General features: G+C 36.5%; 1 protein-coding gene and 1 long non-coding RNA gene across 2 annotated transcripts in view; one reads left to right on the top strand and one right to left on the bottom strand.

Annotated features, from left to right (window-relative positions):
- Positions 1–26,660, top strand: part of LOC128660678 (uncharacterized) — a 331,547-nt gene that overhangs the window by 286,040 nt on the left and 18,847 nt on the right. The gene's annotated exons all lie outside the window — the stretch shown is intronic.
- Positions 1–26,660, bottom strand: part of CDH20 (cadherin 20) — a 195,359-nt gene that overhangs the window by 155,632 nt on the left and 13,067 nt on the right. The window lies entirely within an intron of this gene.

Below are 26,660 nucleotides of genomic sequence, written 5' to 3'. Positions count from 1 at the left end.
TATAGTTTTAGTTGAGATAATGACATTTTTTTGCTGTGAAATATGTAGTTACTCAGATAGGTAGAATGATAATAAAATATGAACAGTATGTTTAGGAACAAAGAGGTCTGTTATCTTCTTATATACAACAAAGTACCTTTGGTTGCAGACACACCAGGGGTTGTAGTTAGTGGGGAGGAATTTTTCACTTTAGTAACTTTGATTGCAACAGGGTTCCACTGTTTTATTGATTTGCTAGAGTTAACAGCATGCTCCCAAAAATACAGTATTTATGATCTTAGAAGCCCTTTGAAACTGCTGAACATAAGCATTCACTTCCATGGAAAAAAAAAGATACCTACGAAGCAATTTCCAAGGACAGCTGCATTTTCTAAATATATTTTGTAGCTGCACAATACCAAACCGTTTATTTTTGGTAAACCTGGATCATTGCTGACCTTAATTATTATGTTAAACATACTGGGAAATTCAGATGTCACTTTTTCTTTCAATTTGACATAGCTGCTGTCAGGGTGGCATAGCATAAATCTTGATGGTCAGTTAATCATTATGTAATCCGCTAGCGGTTTCAGTGGTTTGATAGTCGCATGCTATTGTCTGATATCTGTGTAAGTCAGACTAACAGATTTTCTTTCTTAAAGCTGAAGGGTGGGTTTAGGTAAAGGAATTCTGTCCTCCTATGGAGGAATCTTTCCCATCAGTCAAGGGTGCTTTGTTGTCATGAAGTCAGATTAGCTGGTGACCTCACTGTGTGCTATTGAAAGTGGCAGCTTTCTCTTTCACAGCTTTGTGGCGTTTAATGAGGTGGCACCGCGCTTAAGTTACTCTGTCAAAACACTCAGCACATCTTTTATGCTATTAGGGCCTGAGCCGTTCTCTATAAATACCCTATACCTCTGTCTCACTCTGCCCTTTTCTCTCTTATCCACTCTCCATCTGTTCCAGAAGGACAATTATACCCATGTTTATTTATGCTTTGTCAACCGAATAAACAATACATTTTACAACCTTTTTTAGTTTAATTTATTGGTAGCTACTGAACAGCTGCACATCTCTTAAAAGAAATTGTACTCTGTATATTTGTTCATTTTTTTTCTTCGTTCTTATGATAATCAGCACAGCTGAAAAGAGAAAATATAATGAACACAAAATAGATAAATAGATGGCGAGATAGAGATGGATGAAAGATAGATAAATAGATAGATAGATAGATGCTGATAGCTCTGAACTGATAGGTCAGAGCATTTCAAGTATATAAAATAAATTGTTAGATGGAACAGATAGTAATAGTAGCTCAGTAAAGGACAGGAATGACCCCGGACTATGAAGGATTATTTGTAGCTCAAAAAACTGTTGGCTTTTTAAGTCAAATTTTTTCTTTTTCTCAGTTTATTGTATTTTGGGAGTTTGTTTTTCCTTGGTGGAGAGTCACTTCTCTAGGATAAATGATCTGTAGTTTTAAGGTGATGTAGACTTTATATTCTAGTTTTGTGATTTTACTACTCAAGGGAAAAATATGTTTTGTTATCTTAATCCATCATTTTTTGATCCTGAATAAATTCAAAACTATATGTATCCTCACTGCCTCATAAGGCACCATCTTATTACATAATCTTATCACTTTAAGGGTAGATCACAACCCTTTATAAAAGCTTATCAAATACATTATCAACATAATATCCCCGTAGACATTGCTGGTGAATTTTGTAGAAAAGTCATTAAATTAATTTTTCAAAAGGTTTGGGATAGACCCTATAGAATTTACTGGGCAAAAATATACAGATCAGCATCACATCAAACAAAAATATACAGATCAGCATCACATCAAACAAAAATATACAGATCAGCATCACATCAAACAAAAATATACAGATCAGCATCACATCAAACAAAAATATACAGATCAGCATCACATCAAACAAAAATATACAGATCAGCATCACATCAAACAAAAATATACAGATCAGCATCACATCAAACAAAAATATACAGATCAGCATCACATCAAACAAAAATATACAGATCAGCATCACATCAAACAAAAATATACAGATCAGCATCACATCAAACAAAAATATACAGATCAGCATCACATCAAACAGTATGTACTGTAAAGTCAATATAGCCTCTAATGGGCTTTTTTATTTTGTAAATACTTTACCTTAGTCCTTAATTATAAGTGCATGTAGCGAAGACACATTCAATGGCTTTATATGATTGAATACATATTCTATTAAAGTTTATTTTATTTTGGTAATTATAAAAGAATAGAATTTTCTTCAATCATTGCAGTGTTCTTTTTCAAGCAAGCCTAGTGATTAGCGCTGCTGATTCTCTTTGCGCTCTACAAATAACTGATAGTAATAATAATAATAATAATACTGTGTTTGCTTTGGTTTTACAGTCATATTATCTGTATCAGCCTAAAGATTTGTTTTTGACACTTTTCTGAAATTGGGCACTCTAAATAAAGCTGAACTGGAATAGTTTTGAAGTTTTATCATTAAGCAAAGAGTATACCAAGCTCAAGTTACTTTGCAGTATCATTCAGCTAAAATGTACAAGAGGTTAGGGTTATTTATAACCAAGACAGAGATTCTGTATATGCCTATGGTGTAAATGTAGAGGACTTTGCATTCAATATTTGCTCATGAAAATGAGTTGCATCTGTTTGCTCACAGTAATCAAAAATGTGTGTATGTGTATATGTGTGTATGTGTGTATGTGTATATGTGTGTATGCATGTATGTGTGTATGCGTATATGTGTGTATGTGTATATGTATGTATGTGTGTATGCGTATATGTGTGTATGTGTATATGTATGTATGTGTGTATTAGGGATGGGCGAATGTTTCGCAACATTCGAAAAACGGCACGAATTTTAACACATTCGTTCGTTCGAATCGAATTTCGAATGTTTACATAACATTCTAACATTCGATTTTCGAATATTCGGTTTCGAATTTTACGATTACATTCGAAAAAATTCGAATTCGAAAAATTCGAATTTAGATTGTAATAGTATTTCTAATGCTTTTTCTTTAAATGTAATATTCGAATTATGCAATATTCGAATTCGAAAAATTCGAATTTAGATTGTAATAGTATTTCTAATGCTTTTTCTTTAAATGTAATATTCGAATTATGCAATATTCGAATTCGAAAAATTCGAATTTAGATTGTAATAGTATTTCTAATGCTTTTTCTTTAAATGTAATATTCGAATTATGCAATACGTGTATTCGAATTCGAAAAATTCAAATTTAGATTGTAATAGTATTTCTAATGCTTTTTCTTTAAATGTAATATTCGAATTATGCAATACGTGTATTCGAATTCGAAAAATTCGAATTTAGATTGTAATAGTATTTCTAATGCTTTTCCTTTAAATGTAATATTCGAATTATGCAATATTCGAATTCGAAAAATTCGAATTTAGATTGTAATAGTATTTCTAATGCTTTTTCTTTAAATGTAATATTCGAATTATGCAATACGTGTATTCGAATTCGAAAAATTCGAATTTAGATTGTAATAGTATTTCTAATGCTTTTTCTTTAAATGTAATATTCGAATTATGGAATATTCGAATTCGAAAAATTCGAATTTAGATTGTAATAGTATTTCTAATGCTTTTTCTTTAAATGTATTATTCGAATTATGCAATATTCGAATTCGAAAAATTCGAATTTAGATTGTAATAGTATTTCTAATGCTTTTTCTTTAAATGTAATATTCGAATTATGCAATACGTGTATTCGAATTCGAAAAATTCGAATTTAGATTGTAATAGTATTTCTAATACTTTTTCTTTAAATGTAATATTCGAATTATGCAATATTCGAATTCGAAAAATTCGAATTTAGATTGTAATAGTATTTCTAATGCTTTTTCTTTAAATGTAATATTCGAATTATGCAATACGTGTATTCGAATTCGAAAAATTCGAATTTAGATTGTAATAGTATTTCTAATGCTTTTTCTTTAAATATAATATTCGAATTATGCAATACGTGTATTCGAATTCGAAAAATTCGAATTTAGATTGTAATAGTATTTCTAATGCTTTTTCTTTAAATGTAATATTCGAATTATGGAATATTCAAATTCGAAAAATTCGAATTTAGATTGTAATAGTATTTCTAATGCTTTTTCTTTAAATGTATTATTCGAATTATGCAATATTCGAATTCGAAAAATTCAAATTTAGATTGTAATAGTATTTCTAATGCTTTTTCTTTAAATGTAATATTCGAATTATGCAATACGTGTATTCGAATTCGAAAAATTCGAATTTAGATTGTAATAGTATTTCTAATACTTTTTCTTTAAATGTAATATTCGAATTATGCAATATTCGAATTCGAAAAATTCGAATTTAGATTGTAATAGTATTTCTAATGCTTTTTCTTTAAATGTAATATTCGAATTATGCAATACGTGTATTCGAATTCGATAAATTCGAATTTAGATTGTAATAGTATTTCTAATGCTTTTTCTTTAAATATAATATTCGAATTATGCAATACGTGTATTCGAATTCGAAAAATTCGAATTTAGATTGTAATAGTATTTCTAATGCTTTTAAATGTAATATTCGAGTTATGCAATACGTGTATTCAAATTCGAAAAATTCGAATTTAGATTGTAATAGTATTTCTAATACTTTTTCTTTAAATGTAATATTCGAATTATGCAATATTCGAATTCGAAAAATTCGAATTTAGACTGTAATAGTATTTCTAATGCTTTTTCTTTAAATGTAATATTCGAATTATGCAATACGTGTATTCGAATTCGAAAAATTCGAATTTAGATTGTAATAGTATTTCTAATGCTTTTTCTTTAAATATAATATTCGAATTATGCAATTCGTGTATTCGAATTTGAAAAATTCGAATTTAGATTGTAATAGTATTTCTAATGCTTTTAAATGTAATATTCGAATTATGCAATATTCGAATTTGAAAAATTCGAATTTATATTCGAATTCGAAAAATTCGAATTTATATTCGAATTCGAAAAATTTGAATTTATATTCGAATTCGAAAAATTCGAATTTCGAATGTAGACATTCGATATAATTATAAACATTCGAATTCGAAAGTGACATTCGAAAACTGTAAATAACATTCGATTTTCGAATTTTTAAGAATATTCGTTCTTATCGACATTCGAATTTAGAATTCGAATTTCGGTAATAACATTCGTTCTAGATTCGAAATTCGAAAATTTGCACATTCGCCCATCCCTAGTGTGTATGTGTGTATGCGTATATGTGTGTATGTGTATATGTATGTATGTGTGTATGCGTATATGTGTGTATGTGTATATGTATGTATGTGTGTATGTGTATATGTGTGTATGCATGTATGTGTGTATGCCTATATGTGTGTATGTGTATATGTGTGTATGTGTGTATGTGTATATGTGTGTATGCATGTATGTGTGTATGCCTATATGTGTGTATGTGTATATCTGTGTATGCGTGTGCGTATATGTGTGTGTGCGTATATGTGTGTATGCATGTATGTGTGTATGCGTATATGTGTGTATGCATGTATGTGTGTATGCGTATATGTGTGTATGCGTATATGTGTGTATGTGTGTATGCGTATATGTGTGTATGCATGTATGTGTGTATGCGTATATGTGTGTATGTGTATATGCATGTATGTGTGTATGCGTATATGTGTGTATGTGTATATGTATGTATGTGTGTATGTGTGTATGTGTGTATGCGTATATGTGTGTATGTGTATATGTATGTATGTGTGTATGCGTATATGTGTGTATGTGTATATGTATGTATGTGTGTATGTGTATATGTGTGTATGCATGTATGTGTGTATGCCTATATGTGTGTATGTGTATATGTGTGTATGTGTGTATGTGTATATGTGTGTATGCATGTATGTGTGTATGCCTATATGTGTGTATGTGTATATCTGTGTATGCGTGTGCGTATATGTGTGTGTGCGTATATGTGTGTATGCATGTATGTGTGTATGCGTATATGTGTGTATGCATGTATGTGTGTATGCGTATATGTGTGTATGCGTATATGTGTGTATGTGTGTATGCGTATATGTGTGTATGCATGTATGTGTGTATGCGTATATGTGTGTGCATATATGTGTGTAAGCATATATGTGTGTATCCATGTATGTGTGTATGTGTGCATGCGTATATGTGTGTATGTGTGTATGCATGTATGTGTGTATGCGTATATGTGTGTGTGCATATATGTGTGTATGCATGTATGTGTGTATGCGTATTTGTGTGTATCCATGTATGTGTGTATGCATGTATGTGTGTATGCGTATATGTGTGTGTGTGTGTGCATATATGTGTGTATGCATGTATGTGTGTATGCGTATATGTGTGTATCCATGTATGTGTGTATGTATGTATGTGTGTATGCGTTTATGCATGTATATTGATTTATCAGCAAAGTATTAAAATTATTTCATTTTTCTATGAAAACATTTAACTTTGTCCAGCTTAAAGGGATCAAAAGGTCAAAAATGAAAGATGCATGGGTGCCTTTCAATTTGATATATAAGCATTTTGTAACATACTTCCATTAGCAAAACCGCTTCAAGTAAAATGAATTATTGTTTTTCAGTGGCATACACACATATCCTGTGAGGGCCTGTGCACCAGTAGTAAAAAACTGAACCTTCTCAAAGAGTCATTGTTGGCTTGTATGAGCCAAATTATGTCTTCAGAAGCAATACACACCACATACAGCTCTCTGAGCATGCTTGGTGTTTGAATACTGGAGCATGGGCCCTCACAGGATATGTGCGTATGCCACAGCAAAACAGTAATCATTTTTACTAGAAGCATTTTTGCTGATGAAAGTATATTGCAAAGATGCTTATTTTTAAAATAGAAATGCAGCCATGCACATTTTAATTACTTTTCTATCCCTTTAATGCTTACGGGTCAAAATATGTACCAAAAAAGCATTTTATGTAGCTTACGTTTTCAGCTAAACGCTATATTTCTCTGAATTATGGTGCTTATAAAAGTATATGCAAATTCACTTTTACAGAATCCTCTGCTTATGACAACCTTCATGACTTTTACTGACAACCACACGTAAGAAAATTAGATTTACTACACAAAGAATGCCTAAGTGTTCTTGTTTGCAGAGCATTCATTACACTAGAAATGATAATTTATGCATAGTTACCTGTGTGCTGACCAAAATATGCACTTAGAAGTTTTTACATTTTTCTTTTTAAGATTGCACGGAATTAAATAATTGCATAAAAGCCATCAAGTGATTATTACACATAACCTTTTAATATTCTCTCCAATCAACCTGATTCAATACTATTTAACAGACTTAGAAAAATAATGACTTTTAAAGAAACTATAAACCACCTCAATTACTACACTTTTATAGAATTCTATAAGCGCTCCACTGTCAATTTAGCTTTCAGTATGACAGTAGATCAGTCTAGTTATTATTAGATTTATATTTGCTAGTATAAATTACCAGAAGGTTAAAAATTAAAAGGGACACTAAACCCAAATTTTTTCTTTCATGATTCAGATAGATCATGAAATTTTAATCAACTTTCTAATTTACTCCTAGCTTATTGGAGGCTTACATTTACCCACCAATAAGCAAGCATAACCCAGGTTCTCAACAAAAAATGGGCCGGCTCCTATGCATAGGGTTGCCACCTCAGCCATGTTTTCCTGGACACTTATGAGTTACACATGCTGCAGGGTGTGCAGGGAGGAACATGTATTGTGTTTCTGGACAGCACTATTCATATTCCTCCCTGCACACCCTGCAGCATGTGTAACTTATAAGTGTTCTGTATTTTAATGGACAGGTGGCAACCCTACCTATGCATCATATTTCTGCTTTTTAAATAAAGATAACAAGAGAATGAAGAAAAATTGATAATAGGAGTAAATTACAAAGTTGATTAAAATTGCATGCTCTATTTGAATCATGAAAGAAAAAAATTTGTTTTAGTGTCCCTTTAACTCCATATACTGGGGGCATTTACTGATCCACCATTACTCCCATGTGCTTCTAGTTAGCTTCTGGAGTTAAAATTCCTTGTTTTATTTTCTTATTGACACAAGGCAAAAAAAAAAATCCTGTCACCAAAATATTCTTTACCTCTAATCAATCCGCACAAGACCCTTCAACCCAATAGACTAACATATGGGCCTACATTTATGAAGAGCCGTGCGGACAAAGTTCTCATCAGGAGAGCCAGTGTACAACGCTGCCCAGTGCTGTCTATTGTTCGCAACCACGGATGTTTTGGGCATGTTAAAAAGCAGTGGTGGTATGACCGCTATTTCTTAATTTTGGTTGGGAGCTCACATGAGCAAGCCTTCACTGTAATGGCCCCAAAAGCTACTGAGGCAGCTTCATAAATGGGGGCCCATGGAATCCTCTTAACCTAAACTAGTCACTTAATTGACACATTACTTTACAGTCTATGGTGATCCTGTTCTTTAATATGAGCAAAATGTCTTTATCTTTGCTCAAAAAAGTATTATGTCTTTGAAAACTACTGCTTAAAGGGAAAGTGTACTTTAATATGTATCCTCTTTATCGTGCTCCCAAATATCCATTTTACCTACTGGAGTGTAATAAATTGTTTACATATAGCTTGTTCACCTTTGTTTTCTCATTTAAAATGGCTGATTTTGTCTATCTTATTAATCCAACTTATAGTTAACATTTCTAAACTTAAGTTCTGGTTACAAAAAAATAAATGTAAACAAGAAGGTTTAGATAAAATAATGCTCTTTGTGGGGGGCTGTGGCAGAGAAGTATTAACTTTATGGGAGTCATTTCTTATATCTCTGGGACTTCCAGGTTGCACCCTTTTTGTTAGAGAATTCAGAGGGTTCAGTCCCTGTGAAGTCTTAACTATAATTTCTCAACAAGCTGGAGAATTGTTGATCATTGGGCCTTAATCTCAGTGTCTATAAGAGACTATAAACAAATAACAATCTTCACAATAGCTATGAGTTAGTACGAAATTAACATTTGTGGCAGGAGTGTTGGGAGATCAGTGGCTTAAATAATTTTGTAGTGGCATGGGGTTCTTATAACAATCTCAGTCGGCCTGATATGTATTTTATTCATAATTTATTTAATTTTAAATTCATTTGTTTGCTACAACTTCACATTTGATCGGTTTACTTTCTTACAAAGACAACTAAAAGTACAAAAAAAAGAGACTAAACAAACACGATTATTTTTATTTATTTTTGAGCTATACTACTGACAAAGGTATGGTAAGCCCACTTATTACACTTGGTGTAAAATACATTTACAACTTGTGGAATTGGAGAAATGTATCTTACTGTACAAAAAGCTCTTCGTTGGTTTAATTCAAACCAATGTCTTTAATTGAATTAGATCATTATGTGAACTATAAAATCATTCTTAATTGGAGCATACATATTATTTTAGAATAGCATAACATTAATATCCGTTATATAAGATATTAAATTGAAATGCTGGTGATTATCTTTACACAATGATGTAACTAGTTACATACATAATAAACTGTGATAATTATTCATCATACAAAGAAACTAGGATGTCAGGTAAGTGGGTCCCCTGCTCGTAAAATCTTACATTATTTAAATGACATGATAGTAAAGTTCAGCTGAAGTACACTTATAGCATGAGGCTGTCAGCTGACACAAATCTGGCACGTACAAAGATGACACAATCTGCTGATATATAATGTTTTGCAACTTTTTGTCACATTGTCTGTCTTGAATATACTCTTAGTTTACGATGTACAGGCCAGCCTGCTGACATACACACTGTCATTTCAATGTGTGGTGCAGCCTGCAGCTATTATGGGCTGTAAAAACTACTTTTATTGTAGCATAATATAAAAATTAAAACGTGTTCTGAGTTTCTATGTATCATTTTGCTGCCTTGAAGATAACATGTTGTTTTCAATATACGGTACATTAATGTACTTCTGTACTTACAACTAGTTTTTATAACACAATCAGGGATGTATTTTCAAATAATGTTCGTACTTTAAAGCCAGCGAAATATTCAAATATTAATTCTCATCTTAGTATTTTAGTTACTGGATGGTAGCAAGATTGGTGAGACTGATGATTCTAAGTTTCGATTTGAAATACTAGTTTCCAATAAAAATTAATCTGAGCACCAACTTTAAAAAAAAACAAAAGCAAAAAAAAAACAAAAACACATGTAGATGTTTAATTTAAAGAATGTCTTAAAGAACATTTAAAGGGCCATTATAGTTGAAAAATTTACATGCTCTAATTTATTAGTGCATATAATTTTTTTGACCATCGACCCTGCTTTACTGTATAGTCACATGAGTCAGATGTGCAACAAGCGTTAATGATTGGTTCAGCAGAGGGTTCAGCTTTGGACCAGCAATGTACTACAAGTCCCGATTGGAAACATCTACTGTGCATTGAACCCCTTTGCGAAGGTTAAATAAACAGCAGAGTAGGGTCGATAAGCCAAAAATTACATGTTCTAACGGATTAGGGCATGCAATTTTCAAATATAATGACCCTTTAAGTCAAAATTAAACTTTCCTAAATCAGATAGAGCCCGCAATTTTGAACAATTTCCAATTCACTTCCAATATCAAAATATGCACAATATCTGAGGCACTATATGCAAGAATTTACAAACTTATGTTTATGCAATTTGTGATTGGCTGATGGCTGTCACACAATGCAGTGGGAAAGAAAATGAAATTAACTAAATTGATCAGAAAAAAATCTACTACTCATTTGAAATTCATACTAAGGGCCAGATACGAGTAGAGCGCATATGTTCATGTCCAAGCGATAAAGGGTTTATTGCAGGTGTTTGTGCTTATTGGGATTACCACTGGTTGAAAGAAAACGCGATCGCTTGAGCTCAATCGTGATTTATGCTAGAATGATTACCGCAGCTTCAGAGCTCTGGTAATGTTTTGCAAAACACATCAAAAATATATTACAAATATAGTTACCCTCATAATAACACCAGCTAATAAAAATTATTCAAAAAAAATATTGCACACAAAAGTTATAAAGGCTCAAAGTCACTCAGACTTTGCTTGCCCATTTTTTCTGCTTCCAACACATGAAATTAAAGAACTGACTGTTCACTTGCTGCATAATATAGCCCAACCATTGACAGGTGCCATTGTGACAATATAATCAATGTTGTTCACTTCACCTGCCAGTGATTTTAATGTTGTGGCTGATCAGTGTATAACACTGTTGCGAACACTGCTTCCATATAGTTATTAAGACATGTGCACACTTCCCAGCCTATATGTTCTTATGGAAAGGAGCTAAGAATTAAGCTCTTAGTCATGCACATCTCTTATGCAGTGTGGGTGATAAACACATGTTGACTGCAGCTCCTTTCCCCATCACTGTCTCTTTTCTGTAGGCCTTGTGGTGTCACCACTGGTGCCCATGATGATGTCACAAGGAGGTGGGACTAACTTCTGTAGCTGGCAGTGAGAGAAAACTAGCTAGGAAGCTGGGGAAAAGGGCTTCAGAAGTCTGTATCTCTGCTTCCAGGCCACGTAAAAACAGTCTGTCCTTTCAAATGAGGGGTGGCATCTCCCTGTATGTTGCAGGTGATCTTCTAAAAAATGGCAATTACCTACAGCACCATTGAAAATGCTATTTAATCTGAGGGGGGCTCTAACTGAGCCCCTATCCCCCCCACCTGTTTGGACAATAGGGGCAAGTGACCCCTCATTTGAAAGAGTGGAGTCCGTCTTTGAAATAAGGGGTCATATGCCCATATAAGTTGCAAGTGATTGCTGTTAAAATGGTGATTTACCTGCAGAAGCTTTGAAAATGATGTTTCACTAGAGGATGAGTGGGGCTTATTAAGCCCTTATTTCCCCTTCTGTTTGGGCTATAGGGACAAGTTACCCCTTATTTGAAAGTTCATACCCCCTATGATACAGGTGATCACCATTACTACTGAAGAGACCTCTATCTTCCTGTCTGTTTTAACTAGATGGGTATGAGACCACTCATGTGAAAGAGGGAATTTGCCTCTTTCAAATGAGGAGTCACACCTTCCTCTAATTTTCAGGTCATCACCTGCTTCAAGTATACAGCCATACTGTGTTTGAGGAGAAGGAGTGAGCGCTTTTAGAGCCCCCTATCTCAACTCCCTGTTAAACACAAAGGTGCATAAGGCCATAGTCTAAAAGAGGGGACATTTTTGTAATATTTGTATGGCTAGATATTTCATACCTACTAGTTTTCTGCATAAATTTCAAGATGGTGTATAGGGACAAAAATAATAATTGTTCTCTTTTCTGATTTTCACTTGTTAAGTTTAATTGAACCATAAAGTATAAAATCATACATTTTGCTGTTTTGGTAAGGTTTACTGATGCTAAATGTGGGGCAATAAAATGTGTGTTTGAAATATTTAGAAAATAATGACTCCCAAACTGGTATTTAGTATGTACACCACATTAAATGACACCAAAAAATACACTTTTGCATTTAATATTGTGAAAAAAAGTATAATTTCTATGGGTACCTCACAGACAGGGACGAAACTACAGGGGGAGCAGAGGTTGCAAGTGCAACTGGGCCCCTGAGGGTGGGGCCCAACTTAAAAAAAAATAATAGAAAAAAAATTGTATTTTTATTTTTTTCAATAAAAACCATTGACCTGCCACTGCCTGCACTGATATCATGCGAGTGTGACGTGATGCTTCACTAGTGTCTCTGACTACAAGGGTTAGTGTTTCTGTTTTACCCATAAGTGTTTGTACGGGGGGGCTGGACCATGTCACAGACTACTGTGGTCACTATATTAAGTACTGGGGCGGGTAGGGTCAGGCCAGCCATCTTACCGGCAGATTACAGACTGTGTCACTAACTCACTATATACAGTACTGGTGGGTTAAACAGTGTCACTATATACAGTAATAGGGGGTCAGACCATCTCACAGACTGTGGGCACAGGGTACCGCCTTTTGCATACATGTAATCTGATTCACATTTTTTTTCTGTGTTAAATGTAAAAAATAAAATAAAAAAATATATGTATCAAATTCGCATTTTTTTTTGGGGGGGGGGGGGTAGGGGGGGCCCTTCTTAGATTCTTGTTCCTGGGCCCTGTGGTTTCTAGTTACGCCTCTGCTCACACAGAAAAAAAAGATGAAAAGGTAAATTTTATTATAGAGGTAAACTGAATTTAGTGTTTTTTTTAAATTAAGTGTATACTGAAAGTTTAATTTTTACTTCCACATCCCTTTAATAAACAAGTGTAATGGGGGGCGGAGCCTATAGCCGAATCGGCAGGACGCATTTCTGTGGAGCTCTTGACACTAATTATCTTTAAAAACCTTAATTGCATGATTGCTGTTTAAAACAGAGCAAATTTAGGCTCTGCAACAGTCTGGGATAATTGGAAGTTCAAATCCACATCGAGATTGCTGATGGCCTATGCTCTTCAGTTGTGCCAAAATGTGATCGCTACCTTTTGCAAGGCCGACTGTCTGCGTGACCAGGGCTGCCGCATTATACCTCCCCTGGGAAACTGGGTTACAAGGCAGGAGTTTAACACAGCCTCAAAAGACTCTTAAATTGGATGACACCAGGCGAGCTGTACACTAGACATACTTAAATCACAGCTCTATCAAATTCACTTAGTAAGCAGACCAGATGGCGCCAAATATCACTATGACGCTTGAAGCTGTGACCCGATTGCTGGATGAGCACTTTGCGAATATTCTCCATACATGGTCCACTGCATGGGAGGACTTACGAGCAGTTACAGTGCAAAGTGATATCAAGCATTATATGCCCACAGTGGAAAGTGGGGAAACAAACGGAGAAGGTAGAACACGTGAGCGCTTTTCTGATCAAGTGGTGCCCTCATACCAAGACCGAGTTCCGGCTGCGACCAGTGGCATATTCACACCCCAGCAAGCTATCCAAATCGAGGAAGGTGAGACAGAGGGAAGAGGAGATGGTCTTACAAGTATGCCCGACAAGCAAGCCCTGGATTTATCCGCTGAGCACTCTGTAGTGTGGAGCGCTGAAGCTACGGCACAAACATCGCAAGTGCAGGATCAGACTTGGGCCGAGAACACTTTACCTGCTCAAAGGAACACTCAGCGGCATCCGAGTAACTTCACGAAACATCAAAGGATTCCAGTTAAGACCACAACCGCTAGTAAGAAGGATCCCCGGTCTCCCATCGCATGGATTGCGATATGGAGAGAAGTTGAGTTACTAGTACCACACCCTAGTAAAGATCACCAATCTGAGGGCTCTGCCGTTGCCCAATGGAACCATCATTATTACTGTAACTCTCCCATTTCACATCATTTGACTCTGGTAAAGCTTGGAATTGGGTAAGCTGTGCATAATGGGACCGGTATGAATTTATGCCCGTAACTAGGCATATCATAAGCCGTTGGACACTATGTGGGTTAATTTCCGGGACTGTTTATTCAAACTAACACAGCCATGTTTGATCTAAGTACAATTATTGTTATTCTTGGTATTGCTGTTTTTTATTATATCTTTTTTCTCCTTTTCTTACTTATTACTAAACTCTAGCTAGCGAGTACTCCCACCACAGAAATTAATGGAAAAGGTGGCTTCTTAGTTCAGATGCTTGCAGTGCCTTGGGGAGGTGAGATAGACCGTTAGTTTACTGATGCCATGAGGTCAAAGTTTTTAAGCTTCAGTGACAATCTGAAAACTGTCCATAGCATTTATAAACCACTGTATCTGTGAGGACTATAAATATGTGCACTCATATAAACCGCTAGAACATTATAGTTCCAAAACTGCTACTCTTGCTAGGTGGCGGAGTCAATTTTCTATGTACATTTCTAAGTAGACTGCAATTGTTGGCCATCAAATTAATTCCATTCAGGGTTAAGATCCTAGTACCTATGACTTAAATCTGAATGTGTGCTGATACTATAGGTGGATAGTGCCTTAATTAGATTGTTAGAATTGATAGGCCTTATTGTGTATCACAATGCTAATATATATATATATATAAAACTTGGGCTAATATGCAGGTACAAAATATATATATTGTCAATCTCACATTATATTAAGTCTATGCCATTTTAGCAGAGAATGTAACCAGTTCCCAGAGGAGAGTACTACTGTGCATATTTAAGTACCTGATGGTTTGTAGATGTTTTATATGCCCTATGGAGTACATTACTCCTCCTTTAGGAGTCACTTCTACATTATATAGCACCCAATATGATTAGGTTGTTTAGCAAGGTTAACAAGATGGCTCCCTCCAACAAAGTTCAGACTAGCGCTAACCAGATGTTATACTTGACTAAAGTGGAAGGCTCCCTGGTGTTGCTCTTTATATGTTATTATATTTATATCTGGTTATATTAATGTTATTATATTGACAGAAAATGAGGTTATTCAGATGAGATCCAAAAGTGGTCTCCTTAGTTGGTATTTACCTCCAATAACATGTTTATGTCGTTTTGAGGTCCAAAAGTGGCCTCATATATCAGTCCGGAGGTATATGGCATAGTTGGTGTCATGAGATGCAGGACATATGCAGGACACAGCAATGATGGTACAACTCTATTTTATTACAGAGCATAGCAATACACATCCAGACAGGTTGATGGTACTAAACTAACTGCGACACAGACACCGGACCTAAGCCCCGCCCACAAGCTAGTGACATCACATCCTGCTCTCATCACATCTTCCCCTTTTTCAAAGGCAAAGCATACATTCGCATATATTAAATAACAAGGTACACCAACAGGGTATACAACAACATTTTGTTTTAGAACATTATAAAAACAGATAGATTAGAAAACATGAACAAATAAATTACATCCTGACTTGGACATCGGGGTAGACTACCCTAGTCCACAGTGACCATGGGATTATTCTGCCCATACTTCCGGTCACTGTTCTAGCTAAAGTCAGTCCCTGTATCGGGCCGGAAGCCTCACCACTCTTCCGCTTGATGTAACTTTGCATGAACTGTCCTCTGATACAGAAGATGGTGAACAAGAGTCTGCTGGAGGCAAAGATATATCCCCGCTATGATCTTGCTGAGGGGAAGGCACCTCTCTTAGAACAGGGGATCCCACCGGCGGTGGTACTGAGGTATCCGGTTCCAGACTCTCAGGTACAGGCTGAAGATGTCTTCGGTTACGGCGTGTAACCGTCCCTCCCTCTGTAAGGACTGTGTAAGACCTTGGTTCTGGAGAGCGGCCCACTACCGTAGCAGGCGTCTTCCATTTCTTCTCATCATCCAGTTTAATTCTGACACTTTGGCCCGCTTTCAGTTCCTGTAAAGGCCTGACAGAATGTCTCCTGTCGTAGAAGAAACGATAACCCTTTTTGGCCTCTTCATCCCTCCTAAGGACTTCGTCCCGAGGAACAGGGCCAGGCGGCTTGAAGACACCCACTGAGGGTAAAGTGGTGCGAATCTGGCGTCCTAGCATCAGCTGTGCCGGGCTAAACCCGGTGGCTTGAATGGGCGTCGCCCTGTATGACAAGAGGGCTAGGTACGGTTCAGATTGCTTTAGAATGAATTTTGTTGTTTGAACTGCCCTTTCAGCCATTCCGTTGGCCTGCGGATAATGTGGACTTGACGTGGAATGTACAAAATCATATTCCCTGCTGAAAGCACTGAACTCTGTAGAAGCGAACTGCATGCCATTATCACTCACCAGCTCCATTGGAATGCCCCAGCGGGCGAACAAGCTCTTCAGGCGAATGATAACGGCCTGACTTGTGATATCATTCAGGGGTGCTATTTCCAAATACCTGGAATAGTAGTCGTTAACAACAAGAAACTTTTTCCCGTGCAGTTCGCACAAATCAGCAGCTATTTTCTGCCACGGCCCAGCAGGCAGCGGAGTAGACATTAAGGGCTCCCTTCTCTGAGTAGGCCGGCGTTCCCGGCAAAAGGCACATTTAGACACGTGATTTGCAATGTCGGAGCTGATCCCAGGCCACCACACAGCTGTAGCTGCTCTTTCTCTGCACTTTGTAATGCCTAAGTGCCCATCGTGTATCCTGTTCAACATCTCCTTCCTCATGCTGACAGGAATTACAATACGGTCTTGGAACAGCACCAACCCCTCCAGCTCCGTGAGCTGCGACCTCTCTGGCTGGTAAGCATTTAAAGACATCCAGGCTGCCCGGCTCTCGGGCCAGCCATCTCTTATGTACCTTATAACTTCTTGCAGATCTGTGTCCAAATATGTCTCTTTCTTTATCTCTTCCAGTTTCCTTGAAGAAATGGACTTAGAGGCCAGAACTGAATCAACATACACTTTTACATCCGACTCTGTGGAGGATTCTTCAGCAGCAGCCAGCGGGAGCCTGGACAGTGTATCTGCCACAACCAGCTGCTTCCCCGGCACATGCACTGCCTGAACATTGAACCTGAGTAGTCTCATTAAAAGTCTCTGGCATCTCAAGGGTGTTTTGTCGATGTCATAAGAATTGATAAGAGGGACTAGCGGTTTGTGGTCAGTTTCCAGACTAAATTTCTCCAAACCCACTAGATAACGCTGAAAGCGCTCACAGGCCCAAACTGCAGCCAGGCACTCTTTCTCAATTTGAGCGTATTTTGACTCTGCAGCCGTCAGTGTGCGGGAACAGTAGGCGATGGGTTGCAGTTTGTTGTCATTCAGCTGCAGGAGTGCAGCCCCCAACCCATAACTGCTTGCATCAGCACTAACCACAGTCTTTTTTGAAGGGTCGTAGAACCCCAGCACTGGGGCAGACCCCAGCAGGGACTTAGCATGCAGGAACGCTTTTTCTTGTGAGGGTCCCCAGACCCAGGCAACATCTTTCTTAAGCAACTCTGTGATAGGGTGCAAAACTGTAGATAAATCTGGAAGAAACTTGCCCACGTAATTTACAAGGCCCAATATCTGTCTCAGCTCATGTACATCAGAAGGGCTTTTCATCTGTTCGATAGCCCGAATTTTCTCGGGGTCCGGCTTGATGCCATCCCCGTTGATGATATGCCCAAAGTAGCATAATTCAGTTTTCCTAAAATGACATTTTTCTTTATTCAGCTTCAGCCCAGACTCTTTGATAGCCTGCAGCACACAACTCAAACGCTGATCATGCTCCTCCACTGTAGACCCATACACTAGAATGTCGTCCATGACGACTGCTGTGCCCACGTGGCCACTCAGGAGAGAACTCATTTCCCTCTGAAAGATCTCAGGAGCGGAGGATATCCCAAAGGGAAGTCTGCAGAAGCAGAACCGACCTACCGGAGTGATAAAGGTAGTCAGTTTGCGGCACTTTGGATCCAGGGGGATCTGCCAAAAGCCGCTAGAAGCGTCTAATGTGGAAAAGAACTTCGCCCCAGCCAACTTCGGGGCTATATCTTCCAATGTCGGCAGCACAAATCTCTCCCTCTTCACTGCCTCATTCAACCTTTTCAGGTCCACACAGATGCGCACCTTTCCGTTTTTCTTTGCAACTGGAACAATGGGGGCACACCAATCAGTTGCTTCAACAACCTCTTCAATAACCCCCATAGACTTCATGCGCATGAGCTCTTTCTCCACTTGAGGCATGAGCGGGAACGGAATTCTACGAGGAGTAGAAATACTGTACGGGACTGCGTCACTTTTAAGTGCTATACGGACAGGTTTGCAGTTCAGTAGGCCCAACTCGCCAAACATATCTTCAGAGACCTCATTCACTCTGGCCACGAGGCCCAAATCACAGGCTGCTTTTCTGCTCAATAAACTGTTAACACACTGACCTCGGATCACATGCACCCACATGGTGAACTTTTTTTGTTTGTACTCACAGCTGGCGAGAAATTTCCCCACACAATCAATGCGGCCACCAGGACTATGAACATTTGTAATAACCTTCGCCAGCTGGGGCTGTCGAGGCAGTTTCATAAATTCAGCAAAAGACATCACAGTGATATCTGCTCCTGTGTCAATCTTAAAATCAACTTTGGCTCCCATTACAGTAAAAGTAACTTTCCAATCTTCCTCTGAGCTTGTCCGTTCCACAACAGACCCCACAAAAGACACTTCCTGACCCTCCTGGTCACTGTCCACCTGCATCTCCTTAATGTATTCAGTTTTACACACCACTTCAAAATGGCCTATTCTGTTACATTTTCTGCATCTTTTATCTCTGGCCGGGCATATAGCACTCTGATCATGAGCCCGGTAACACCGTGTGCATCGGCCATGTTGCGCCCATCCACTTCTAGGCCTTTCCAGTACTTTAGATCTACCGCTCACACTGTGCCTTTCACTAGTAATTTTCCTAGACTGTTGCACTTCATCCACAATACTCTCAGACCTCAGATCAGCACTTTGCTTTTTCACCAGTTCACTCTGGCGGGCCATCCTAATAGCCCCGTCTAACGTTAAATCAGGCTCTAACTGCAGCTTCAGGGAGACTTCAGCATCTGCAATTCCAATAACTATTCTGTCTCTGATTTGCTCTTCTTTAGCAACACCAAACTCACAGAATTCAGCTAATTCATACAGGCTGCGCACAAATGACTCCACAGATTCTCCCACACGCTGATTACGTTTGTGAAAACAAGCTCTCTCATGAATCACATTTCTTTTGGGCACAAAGTGGGCACTGAGTTTATCCATAACTATATCAAAGTTAACTTCTTCCCCTTCTTGGAAAGTAAAAGCATTGAACACTGGCTCTACATCTTTCCCCATAGAATATAAAAGAGAATTAACTTGTACTTCACCACTCTCCTTGTTCAGTTTGGATGCAATCCTGAAGCGCTGAAACCGCTGACGCCATGTGGGCCAAGCTGCAGGCTGAGAAAAGTCAAAAGGCTCAGGTGGGGTAAACTTTGACATTGCAATCGATCAGAAACAGAAGCGCAGTCCAGAACTTCTGACACCATGTCATGAGATGCAGGACATATGCAGGACACAGCAATGATGGTACAACTCTATTTTATTACAGAGCATAGCAATACACATCCAGACAGGTTGATGGTACTAAACTAACTGCGACACAGACACCGGACCTAAGCCCCGCCCACAAGCTAGTGACATCACATCCTGCTCTCATCACAGTTGGTATACAATTTACTTATTTCACCCTCTTCTTTTTTTTTACATCTTTCTGGAATACATAACATCAATGTACAATGCTATGTCTTATATTATTTGTATTCCAAAATTCATGCTGTGCTATTTTATTATATGCTCCATGTATGCCTTGTTATACCTCAAATCAAACTTAAAAAAAACAAAAAAAAAACAAGTGTAACTATAAATGAAAATACTATCAAGCAATCAACATAACAAAATATTGATTGTTAAACAATGTTAAGTAGAAATAATTGATGTTGCAGTTACCAGTCCTTAGTAATTTGGCAGCGAGTGTGTGATCTAAAACATGTGTGATCTAAAAGACTCCTGGTTTGTATGTTTGAATGTACACTAGAAACAGAATTATTTCTAAAAATGCTTTTGTTTGTAGTACTGGAATTTTATCATGCACTTGATTTGACTCAACTAGTTTTTCTTTTATCGTCATTCATTATTTTAAGATCAAATTATGACATTGTGAAGCAGAATTCATCACATACATGGAAGATCAAATGTTAAAGACAGAATATGAACGGATGAAACTGCTATGATATACACGACAACACTAGGGCTGTATTGTATTAACTTAACCTACCATGCTGTCATAAGTCTAAACCACAGACAATTATAAAGTAAATGGCACTACACACACAAACACACACACATATATCACACATATATATATATATATTTATATACTGTATATATATATATATACTGTATATATATATATATATATATATATATATATATATATATATATATATATATATATAGCACATCAAAATAATGTAATATAGTGTTTGAGGTATAGTCTAAGTCTCTTAATAATTAAACTGTAGAGCCAACTAGAAATGTGCACAGGTGACATTTTTTTGGACCAAATATACAGAAAATTTTGTTTTCCAAATATTCGGCTGCTGTGCTGTTCGGTATTCGTTTCATTTTAAACAAAACAATTACTGAATATTCATTGAACATTTACATTTGTTTTTGTTAAACGAATATAAATGTTCCTTTTTCACCAGTAGCATTACATAGTTACCTCAAGAGCGTTAGAGAACTACGCTAATCCTGACAGAAACCTGGGGTGCGCGTTAATTGGAAGTTTAGCATGGCGGATCTCAGGGCCTGTGCTAAAGGACCTTTACCTTTAGTGCATTATTAGTGCGGCTCTCCCATGCGCTAGAGCTAAGGTGGTAATAAAAAAACAAGTATGTGAAGCACGGATGCCTGAAAAATGTAAAAATATTTTATTGAAGCATGAGAGAAAAAAATAGTATATAAAATCCTTCTTGCAAGTGAAAGATAGCTGGGTGCCGATTTATCATGGCCCGAATGGGGCCAAATACCCTTGTTTCCGCGAGAGCCTTTAGGCTCACCGGAATCAGGAGTTAAGAAGCAGCGGTCTTAAGAATCTGCAGGGGGCGGCATTGCACAAGCAGTTCACCAGAACTGCTTGTGCAATGTTAAATGCCAACAGCATATGCTGTCAGCATTCAGTGATGTCTGGCGGACATGATACGCTACAGAGTATTATGTCCACCAGGCATTGATAAATCGGCCCCCTGGTCTGAAGCGTTTCGGCTTTATGCCCTCATCCCAGACCTACCCCAAGCACTATACAGTTGCAGTCTTATACCCACTGCTTACCACTGATTGATCAGGATAAGACCCAATACCACTGTAATATTTATTTAAATCCGTATGGACAGGTTCAGTCATATTATTAAGAAACTATGTACATTGATAGAAGTCGAATTATGTTTACTCCAATGATAATTTATATACAATATACTGTATACATATACATTGGGTGGATATTGTGCAATCTGCAGCCATGGGGGGGGGGGGGAATTATAGTATATATATATATATATATATATATATATATATATATATATATATATATATATAGCTAGCTGAATACATTGGGTATCCTAATCAACACATTTACAAAGAAACTTTTCCATTAAGCACTTTTCATTGCAATAAAAAACAGATAGTAAACATATAACTACTGCTGTCACAAGAATGGAAAATAAACCATTTGTTTTTTTTTGGGCAAAAACAAAACAAAACCATATCTTTAAAAAAAAAAATTGTGGAAAGATAACAGTGTTTAATTTTTTCCAGCCGTATAAAGCTGCATAAGCCAATTAATAATCTTTTCCCTGAACTAAAAATGTTAGGTATCAACAAAGATAAATATTTTCAGATAAAAATTTTGGATTAAAAAATAATTATAAAGGTAGGGATTGGTAGCAGAAGAAATGATAAATCGGCCCCATAGTATCCATCTCTCAACCCTGTCGTTTAAAAACTGACTTTTTATAAGCACATAATAAGTATATATAGCAACAGAACAAACATTATGAGGCTTTTTAACCTGTTTGTTGTCTATAATGCCTTTTAATTTCCATTATCAATGCCTATACCTTAACAAAGCCATTAGCCTTTAAAACAGGATTCAACTAAATATATTCTCTTAAATTGTTTTAATCTTCGCTGTTTTAACATTTTTGAAAAGAGGATCAGTAGGGACTGGCTAATTATACTTTTAATTATTTCCCATAGGAACATTGTTTTCTAAGATTGTCCCAAATATGTATCCTTTAAGTTACCTGCATAGACACATAGCCATAACTTTTCTTCAAAACAAGTCCCTTGTGTGTCCTTTTCCCCATTGATTTTTTGTTTGCCCATTTAACAACTCAAATAGTCATTAAATTTGACCTTTGAAACTAAAAATGTATTTCTTCCTTAATGTTTTTATGTGCACTGTCCTATTTATAAACCCTTTTCATAAAAAAATACCACAATAAATTGAAAATATGGAGAAAATGTCCACAACTTTAAGATCCACTTTTTTTTACATTTGTGCAAATTTCATAAACTTAAATGTACATGAAACCCCCAAAAAATCTTTCATGATTCAGATAGAAGAAATAATTTTAAACAACTTTCTAATTTACTTCTATTTTCTAATTTGTTTCATTCTCTTGGTATCATTTATTGAAGGAGCAGCAATGCACTAATGTTTTCTAACTGAACACATGAGTGAGCCAATCAGAATCTATATATATATATGCAGCCACCAATCAACAGCTAGAACCTAGGTTCTCTCCTGCTCCTGCGCTTGCCTAGATAAACCTTTCAGCAAAGGATAACAAAGGAAGGAAGCAAATTAAATAATATAAATAAATTGGAAAGTTTTTTAAAATTGTAATCTCTAACTGAATCATGAAAGAAAAATTTTGGGTTTCATGTCCATTTAAAAGGCATCTGAAAGAAATTCAAAACATCAGTTCCCATCATGGAAGTCCATGAAACCATAAAAAAACATTTTGTCTTCCTTTATCCAATCTAAGCACCGCTCTAAAACTTTCCAAATATACTCAGAGATGCTCCTCTGAAGGCCCTTGGGTTGCCATATTCCAAGATCTTTCTATAGTTCAAAGGACCAATACAAGACAGCTCAAAAACCAATAAAGCAATAACTTTTACTCTAGCTAATGCTTCCAGGTCTCACTCACTTTCAGAACTAAACATAACCCCCCACCACCACCACATTGCTTAATAGGGATCCATCCCTGCTTCAAATTATAACATTCAACTCAGCGTAGTGAACTACTGGGCCAAGATGTAAAATATATATATAAATATACAGGGCTTTTTTTCTGCCGGTACGCAATGGTACGCCATACCAGCACCTCATGCACTACGCACCTGGACAGCCCATGAATAGTGGCCCTGGACAGCACTATTCATGTTCCTCCCTGTACACCCTGCAGTATGAGTAACTCATAAGTGTCCAGGAGAACATGGCTGAGGCAGCAACCCTAAGTTACCCCTTTAGGTGTATTTTGGTATATGATGTGCTTATTGAAACTACAACCCACTCAAATAAACTAAGCATTGATAGTAAATCTATTCCTAAATTACAGTTGACAAATGGGCAGCTGCGCTTGTGACAGCATTTCTTCAACTGTCTGTTCACATGACTAGAATTCACTCCTTGAAAACGTATCAGCCATGTGTACCAGTGACACCATGACTGCTTACTATAATTTTTCTGTCAATAGGCAGCAGATTGACAGCTTGTGTCATTCTTTGTCATATTTTGTACATTATAGATACTGTGAGCACAATATATCAATGTATTATACATCAATAAGTAGACATGGACATTCAGATGCTTAGTTAGCATCTAAAGTGTATTGCACTCTCACAAGAGTTAGCTTCTTCCGCGCTTATTTACTAATAAGGCATTTGAATGCCCATGCCTATCAAAGAGTACCGGCACCTTTTTTTCCCCCAAAAAAAGTCCTGTATATATTCATTATATTTCCTTCTTTGCTCTGTGCAGTATACTCTACACATCTAGTCCTATTGGAAACAGTGATGTCTGGTGTACACAACATATAGTAGACAGTTAAGGCCAGTGATGTTTGACGCCTAGGTAGCTGCCTCTGTACATGTTCTATAGATGGCTAGGGAGTATAGGAAAATAGTGAGCTGTGTGGGCAATGAACAATTCAGTAGCATTACACCGCTTATAACATGAAATAAAAATACAGGCAAATTGACTTTAAATTTTTAACAACTTAAGATGCAAAATGTTTTATATAGAGAGAGTAAAAGTGCTATTCATTTAGGGTTGCCATATTGCCGCTTTAAGGGAGGACACATAAAAAATACATGTCAGGGGCTATTTAAAGAAATGTTTTATACAACGTTCCATTATAAGAACCCTGGCAATTGTATTTGACATATGTGACCTCTTTTAAAGCGGCAATATGGCAGCCCTATATTCAAGGTTTTTTTTTGCTTTTGTTTTTTTAAATATCCCATTTTGTTTTTTGAATATAGTGTAAATATATAAATATGTATTAGTAAGCAGCATATGGACTTTCTGAATATGTTCAAGTCCTAGTTTATTTCATTTGTGCCATACATGATATGATATAAATAATCTGGAATGTAAAATTTTTTATGTTTTAGCTATGTGTACAGAGAAACACAATCTCTCATTGTTTAAATAAACTGAAATAATAATGTATTTAACTTGATATCATTAGGGACTGACCAAGATTAGATCATTTTACTAATAAAATGGCCTATAAAAATGTCTGACCTAAATAACAGTGAATAGAAGAGTCATAAGAGTCGCAATATATTTTGCATATTCCCTGTAAGATAAAGTGCCAAAAAAAAGAAAGAAAAAGAAGTGGTTATAGAATTAACTAGTAACTAAAACAATGAAAGACTACAGGTCTGCTAGTATTTTTTTTCTACACAAACATTGAGGCACAAATAATAAGAAAAAATCCAATATTTTAGAAATGCCCATTATTATCTCTGACCTGGAAACTACAATACCAAGCATTTGAAATGAAAGACAGGTCATATTAATAACAATATTGCTATTAAAGTACATTTTATATGACAAAAAATGCAATATTATAACTGGGTCTTTACTTATATTGCAACCTTTTTGTCTATAAAAGTGTACAAAGGCTACATTAAAATTGTGCAAATATTTTTTTTTTCTTCAAATATTGCCCAGACAATTTTTTAATATGACCCCATCTGATTTCCTTTCTTTTAAATTACTTTGTGATGAATGTCCGGTTTTCTGATTGACTGCATGGACTGACTCCCACGTCTTTTCTTAGCACTAAATGTGTAAATGAGCACATAAGAATAGATACAAATGTGGCTTTTGCTTTGGTTAGGCGGTGTGAAGACCTCTATGATCTCAGATATGTTGGTGGTCTGAATCTAAATATTCTTTTAATTCCTATACCACATGTATTATCTGGTTATTTAACTGAAAGTTAAAGAAAACCCTTTTGTAATAGATAGAGAGACGGAAAGATAAAGAAGAAAAGCTTTAGCAACAGAGAGAGAGCATTGCTAGATAGATAGATAGATAGATAGACAGACAAATGTACAGACAGATAGACAGACAGACAGATAGACAGACAGATTGACAGACTGAAGCTAACCACTGAGGTTGTGGAGCAGTGATGTGAAAGTAAGTAACAACTGCTGAGGTACTGGCATGGAGGTAAGTAAGGCCATACATGGAGATGATAAACACAAGCTGTATAAAACCTGTCCCCAAGATCTGCAACAATTTAATAATATAATTTTCTCCTGGCTGGACTTGCCTAGCCTAAGGTTATAAATCCTTATATATTTCATGGGATGCTGCAGTTCCATTTTCCTAATCAGCTTTAGCTTGGGCAAATATTATTTAGAAATGCTCAAACCCCCTTATAAAGAACTACTAAAACTTTCTGACAGAAAGCTTCAATATCATTATTTTTCTTTAGTAATTTATGAGTTGATACATTGATGGGTTGATTCAGACATACAATGGGGCCTATCTATCAAGCTCCGAATGGAGCTTGATGCCCCGTGTTTCTGGCGAGCCTGCAGACTCGCCAGAAACAGCAGTTATGAAGCAGCAGTCACAAAGACCGCTGCTCCATAACCTGTCCGCCTGCTCAGATCAGGCGGACAGACATCGCCCG

Source organism: Bombina bombina, chromosome 5 (genome assembly GCF_027579735.1).
Source record: "Bombina bombina isolate aBomBom1 chromosome 5, aBomBom1.pri, whole genome shotgun sequence".
NCBI classification, from domain to species: Eukaryota; Metazoa; Chordata; class Amphibia; order Anura; family Bombinatoridae; genus Bombina; species Bombina bombina.
Note: the sequence above shows the minus strand (reverse complement) of the source record. Positions and strands in the feature narration are given on the sequence as shown.